Source organism: Mirounga leonina, unplaced genomic scaffold (assembly GCF_011800145.1).
Source record: "Mirounga leonina isolate KUSES-001 unplaced genomic scaffold, KU_Mleo_1.0 Mir_168, whole genome shotgun sequence".
Classification (NCBI taxonomy): domain Eukaryota; kingdom Metazoa; phylum Chordata; class Mammalia; order Carnivora; family Phocidae; genus Mirounga; species Mirounga leonina.
Window position 1 is genome coordinate 71,577,559 of NW_023270426.1, and position 7,302 is coordinate 71,584,860.

The following is a 7,302-nucleotide window of genomic DNA, read 5'->3' on the forward strand; positions in this document are numbered from 1 at the left end:
GAAATTGTCTACCCTATTTTTAAAAGAAATTGTCCAGATTTTAAACTAGCATCTTTTGGTAAAGAGAGTATAATTTTTTTTTTTATTCTGACGGTGAAAGTTTTTTAAAAATCCATTAAACTTTCATATGGACAATGTGCTGTCTATTTTACTAAGAATAATGGATTAGCTAAATATTCTTCTTCAATGTTTTGTCAGTCTCCCAATATATCTAAAGTGTCTATCATATGCCATTCAGAAAGATGTAGTCAGCACTGACAGAGAGGATAAATGATTCAAAGAGTGATGGAAATACCATTTTGAAATCTACTCTTCATTCTGTTTGTATTTGAACATTTGTTAGATGTTAAATATCTTGCAGCTTCCACGACAGTGGATGATTTCAAAACAGTATTTCCTTTACAATACAAACATTTCCTTATTTTCTCAAGTACCAAGTAAATTAAGAGAAAAATATGAATGCAGCTCTGAGTAAAAGGGAGTAAATGAGAAAAGTCTCTCAAAATGGCAACCTAATAGAAGGAGGAGAAGCAAACTTTCAAAGAATGAACAGATACCAAAGGATTAAAGACACTCTTCGGAATTCCTCAATATTCCATTAAAAACATAGAGAGGAAAGAAGCTATAATTAATGACTGTTTTCGCTTGCTCACAATTTTTTGGCCTAAATTTATTTTAAATTAAATGGGAAGACCAGCATTGTCTGTATACAAACTATTGATGAGAAATCATAAATTAGCCTTTAAGCATATTGATTGTGAGTGCTTGTGGATTTTACTGGAGTGCCTCTACAAAACACATTGAAAAATATTGTCCTATCATATTGTCATATGATACATGTCTTTCTCTGATTGACTTATTTCGCTCAGCATAATACCCTCCAGTCCCATCCATGTCGTTGCAAATGGCAAGAGTTCATTCCTTTTGATGGCTGCATAATATTTCATTGTATATATATACCACATCTTCTTTATCCATTCATCTGTCGATGGACATCTTGGCTCTTTCCATAGTTTGGCTATTGTGGACATTGCTGCTATAAACATCGGGGTGCACATACCCCTTTGGATCCCTACATTTGTATCTTTGGGGTAAATACCCAGTAGTGCAATTGCTGGGTCATAGGGCAGCTCTATTTTCAACTTTTTGAGGAACCTCCATACTGTTTTCCAGAGTGGCTGCACCAGCTTGCATTCCCACCAACAGTGTAGGAGGGTTCCCCTTTCTCCGCATCCCTGCCAACATCTGTCGTTTCCTGACTTGTTAATTCTAGCCATTCTGACTGGTGTGAGGTGGTATCTCATTGAGGTTTTGATTTGGATTTCCCTGATGCCGAGTGATATTGAGCATTTTTTCATGTGTCTGTTGGCCATTTGGATGTCTTCTTTGGAAAAATGTCTGTTCATGTCTTCTGCCCATTTCTTGATTGGATCAACCCTCATGAAGATTTAAAATAGTGTTTTTACAAACACTTTTCAAATAGACAAAGGATCTAAAAATGCTTTATCGATGTGTTACACAACAGGTACTTTTAAGACTCTAAGTGTGGGTTGTCCTACCGCAGACTTTCAGAGAGCACAAAGTAGAGATAAGCATATGTGAATATACTTGTACATGTGCCGCTTTCTAATAGAATGGATTGTACATCAAAACATAAGAAATCAGCAGTTTTAAAAAGAATTAGACCAACTTGAAAGTATCAGAGAAAGTGAAAAGTGAAAAGAAGCCCTTGGATCTTCAAATTACTATAGGAAGAAAGTAACACGGTTGCAAACACTATGGAAAATAATAATTCAGAGGGCAAAACAGCCAAAAATGCAGAACCAAGACTCACGGAGAATAACATATGAAGGAACCTGGCACGTATTTCCGGCTGGATTTCAGAATTGCTGTGGGCAAGTGTCTCCTATGTGTCCTTTTCTCCTTCTGTGTATATATGGAGAATATATGGTGGTTTTGCCATTCCTGTCTCCTCACCATTGTATGTTGGAGGTGGTGGTAGAAGGCACATATCTTGTCTCTTTAGTTCACAGATTTTCAGATTGAGACGAATGATATTCAAGGAATTATATCCAAGGAATTGCATCTGAGAGTGCTTATCTGAACTCAAACATGACTTAGCTATGGATACCTCAAACCTCAAACTGATTCTGTAATGAGAAAAGATTTAGGAGTCTTAGGATAGGTGATGTGGCTATATTTTCATGTGAAATGATGTCATTGTGAGAAGATTGGCAGATTATATATTATAAAGATGGTCATAAATATATCTCTTCTTATGTGGTAACTTTGACATTCTTCCCTTCAATAAGGGGAGTTTATATCTTATATCCCTGATCTTGAGTCTGGGAAGACTGGAGGTGATGATGGAAATGACTATATGTGTCTGCCTACACTAGGTAATAATAGGAGTGTAACTTTTGCCCTGCAGGCTGGAACAATTGTGCCGGAATCCTAAGCTGCTTCCTAAACCATCTGATGTTTTGTAAGGCTTCCATGTTGTAAGGACACCCAGTTTAGTTCAGACGGAGACTCTAGGACTACACGAAGAGAGTAAGAAGTCAGCCATTCCTCAGCTACTTTTGCATACCTCCACCCTACCTGCTACTATTTCATCACCAGCCACTATCTGGGTATGATCTCATGAGTTATCTTGACAGAACCACAAATCGAGCCCTTTCTGAGTTCTTGATACACAGAAACTAGGAGATAAGAAAAATATTTGGGGTAATTTTAAGCCACTAAGTTTGGGTGATTTTCTATGTAGATGTAGGTAACAAGAACCCCTAACCAGTCAAATTTTTATTTCAGATGTTTTGGGTTTTATTTCTACAAGTTTTATTTGATTCTTTAGTATGTATAATCTATTTCCCTCATCATGTTTGTTTTTCTTTAGGTCCTTGAGCATGTTTATAGCTATTTTAATATCTTGTGTTATTCTTCCATTATTTCTGTCATCTGCATCAGTTTTTATTGACTGATTATTTCTGGGTTATGAGTCATATTTTCCTACTTCTTTGTGTATTTAATAATTTTGGGGTTGGCTATTGGACATCATAAGTTTTATTTTAGAGTTTTCTTTTTTCTTTTTCTTTTTTATCCTTTAAAGACTGTTGAAGTTTGTTTTGACCAGTAGTTTATTTATTTGCAAATTAATTTGTAAACCTTTAGAGGTCTCCCTTGAATGCCCCAGGTATTTATTTCTTTGCATTCTGGATGATCAGAATTTAAACATCTCTTATCCCAACATGTGACTATTTAGGAATTATTCAGTACCACCCTCTACCCATCCAACCCAGTACTGGTTCTCTTCCTAGCTCCTAGGAGTTTCATTCTAGGCATCCCATGCTTTATGTTTAACAACAGATTCAAAGAAAGCTTTATGAAAATTTATGGAACTCTTGTGTTTAACTAGCTCCTATCTTGTACTTTGCCCCTCAAATTCCAGCCCCTTTTATGTATGTGTCTCACTGAACACAGACAGGCTGCTATTGTCTGTTTCCATTAGCTCTTCCTGCATCACAATATGGAAGGTGCCTCCTTAGGGAAGCTGGGCTGATTTTAAGACTCCAGTTATCTTCCTTCTCTTAGGAATCACAGTCCTGTGCTGCTATTTTCCAATTGGGAAATTCTGTGTTTGAAAACACATGTTTCATGTATTTTGTCCTATTTTCTCATTCTTTTTTTTTAATACAGAATGCCTCACGAGTTTGTGTGTCATCCTTGCACGGGAGCCATGCTAATCTTCCCTGTATCGTTCCAATTTTAGTATATGTGCTGCTGAAGCAAGCACCTATTTTCTCATTCTTTATTGTAGGAGGCCCAGTAACTCCATCAGAGTGGAAGTGATGGCCTCAAGTCTCCGTAAAACTAATTTTTTAAAACTAATTTTCTAAATTATCACCCACCGTTTTCCCCCCATGACATGTTCTAATTTATTTTTTGTAACTTTATCTTCCAATGTGGTACATCAGCCTGGTCATCCTTCTAGTCTATCTAGTGTTTTCTTTAAAGACCACATTTTCCAAGTTTACTGTTTCTGTTTTATTCTTGGCATTTCCTTTAAACTCCCCTTGTTATTTTATAGATTCTATTTATTTTTCTTTAGAAGTTTAAATCATAAAGTCCTCATCATCTTTAAATTTTTAGCTATTCACTTGTTTGTGTTGTCTCATAGTAGTGGATTCTCATGTGTTTTGCAGATTTTTCCTGTGGATGTCAAATCGGTAGACGTTTTCTTCTTTGAAAATCTGTTATACCTGTGTCTTAGGTTAAGCAGTTGTCCTTGTAGAATATTTTTATTTTGTTTTAGCCAGGGTCATGTGGACTGGTTTAAAGACCAGTTTTATATTAGTTTCTCAGTTTGAGTTTAACAGGTTAATTTTATTTGGGACCCAGTACTTCTATATGCATAATGCCTAGTTTTCTAACATCCATATTACTTAAAAAAAAATTAATGTTTTTTTTTCTTTTTTTTCCAGTCAAGATTTGGGACTGCTAACTTACTTTTGGCTGTGCCCACTCTGTGTCTCTGCCAGCAGGGGCAAAGTTTTGTTCCTATTGTGATGTCAGCGTATGTCAGGGTTTCTCTTTTGTCAGGCTCTCTGACATGTAAACAAACAAGCAAACAAAATCTGTTTTAGTGCTTCATCAAGAACTGGTCTTACTGCCTTAAGTTCATTCCTAAAATAGGTGCCTAAACCTCAAATTGTATGTCCATGTCCAATATATTTGTGTGGTATTTGTATGTTAGAATTAAGAAGAAAGTCTTGTGATGTGGCTTTAATCTGACATCTTGAGCAGAAGTTGTAATATCAATATGTTATCTCTCCTCTTCTTTGTCAAAGTAACTTACATTTGTGAATACTGTTAATCAGCCAAATACAATTTTCTTTTATTATGTAGGTAGTTTGATATGTTACATTAGTAATATATTAAACGATACTCTTGCTTATGATTTTGAAATTGTTGTATTTAAAAATATTTTAATATTTTAGTATATACCAGAAATTATCCTAGGTGACCTAGGGGGAACATAAACAATGGGGTTCACCAGCCCCTCTGACCATGGAGAGCATTCTGAAGGACTCCTACAGACACTCAAGGGCTGGTCCCTTTAAATTCTAGTTGCCCTTTTAAACCGCAGCTAGGTTTTTTTTTTTTTTTATGCCCCAAGGCAGACAAATCTGCTCCTAGTCACTCAGTACTATTTCTCCCCACTGCAGTTCACACTCTCCGGAACTGGGGTTCCTGTGGTTACCCTGTCTTCATCTCTTGCTGTTTCCATGAGGTTCCTCTACCCTTTGGGGTGCAGATGCTATTCAGTAAGTCCTCAGTTCTTCTTAAGTAGGAATTGCTCTATATGTAGGCGTCCATTCGGTGTGTTTGTGGAAGAGGTGAGTTCATGATCTTTCTGCATCGCCATCTTGGACCCTCTCCTATTCATTAAATTATATATATGCCCTATATACATATATTTGTATAAATATTTGCCATATATATGCATATGTCCTATATTTCTGAAAAATTCTATGAATTCTGTTAGGATTTTAAAAAGCCTTGAAAGGGATGACATTTAAATTATATTATGGACTATAATATTTACAGATAATATGATTTATGGGTTTTGTTTCAATATAATATAGAAGTTGGTGGAGTATCAATTTAAAAAGATTGACCATAAATTAGTCATTTTTGATCCTGGATGATAACTACATAGGAGTATATTATACTATTCTCTCTACTTTTTAAAGGATAAGAGTTTTCCATTAAAATATTTTAAAAATATTATATCTTTTCAAACTTTTTAAGCAGCATAAAATTATGGCATTCCATGAATTCTTTTATTATGTAAAGATATGTACTTTGCATTCAAAAATTTAAACTCCCTATGTATTGCTAAAGTTGTGCTATTTAAAGAAGAAAATTTCAAAATTGCATCTAAATAGAAAACAAAACTATTGAAAAGCTAATAAACCCTAAGCAGGAGCCTCATTACACAACAGGGCCTTATTATCAATTCCATTTATTGTTAATGACATACACTTGGAGCAATGGCTCTAACTGAAGCTTAATTTGAAGACAAAACAGCAAGCTTTTTAGGCCTTTTTTTTTTTTCCTTTTGTAGTAAGTTTCTCAATGTGAAATTTGAAAAAATGCAGAGTATTTTATTGTTGGAATCTAATATTCACCCAGAATATATCCTTTTTGAAAGAACAATATAGAAAGATAATTGGGGAGAAGTAAAAGGTATGTGGAACGTTATGTTGAATGCTTTCTCAAATCAATGTAGCTAGTACTAAATCCAGGTTACACTAATATTAAAAACATAATGTCATTTGTTACCTCTGAATGCCTTTTGGCACACAGTACAAGGACCACAGCTGGGCCTTTAGCATGTTATTGATGTGTTTAATGAAGCCATCCTCTTGTATTGTTAGTTGTCCTTTTTAAAACAAAAGTATTTTTCCTGAATAGTTTGACTATCTTTTTGATATTTTTCAGCTTCTTCAATCAGTTATTTTCCAGGCAATATTAATCAAGCAGAAAGATACCATTTTTGAACATGGATACTAACCTTCTATAGAATCATTTTAACTAGGAAAAAAGCATGATATTGTATTCTCATTCTCCTAAGATTCACTAGATTGGCTTGAAAGTAAACTAAACTACAGTTAAAAGAATCCTGCTTTCTCTAAAGCAGACTGTTTACACCCAGGGAAATTTTTATGTCCCTTGTGGTTGAAGGCACTGTGGAACCAGCTTGAGTTATTAAAGAAGATTGTAAACCGTTAACTATTGCTAAGGTCTATTCAGATCTGTTCCTCAAAACATCTAAAGGACATGAAGTCTGGCTTCATTTCTTTGATAGAGTATATTTCTACTACATCAAATACATCTCTGTATACTGAGCGAGGGAGTTACTCTGTATGTGTGTCTCAGTAGTCTCTATACCTTGTCCACTAAAGGTCTTCCTTCTATAAAGAAGAAGAGGAAGAAGTCAATTTTCTTTTATTTAATGATGACCTTTATCAATTTGCATTTTGGAAACTAATAAACAACAATAAGACTTTGGATATTAAAATACTTCTTATCTCTAACTGGAGATAAGATATGGCCTACTATATTTCTGGAGTGGAAACACTTAGCCTGAAGGTAATACATGCTTTTTTTCATTTCTTTCTGATAAGAAAGAGTCACTTCCCTTTGATTTATAGTTCTCATAAAGTAGGTAATATATTTCATGATTAATTTTAGCTCCTAATCATATGCATATTGAATAAGAGATTCAGAAAAGACTGT

General features: G+C 34.7%; 1 non-coding gene across 1 annotated transcript; it reads right to left on the minus strand.

Annotated features, from left to right (window-relative positions):
• Window positions 1–3,686: 3,686 nt before the first annotated feature.
• LOC118017276 lies at window positions 3,687–3,793 on the minus strand. The gene has a single exon (XR_004681113.1). It is a non-coding gene; the product is annotated as a U6 spliceosomal RNA (small nuclear RNA).
• Between the last annotated feature and the right edge of the window lie 3,509 nt (window positions 3,794–7,302).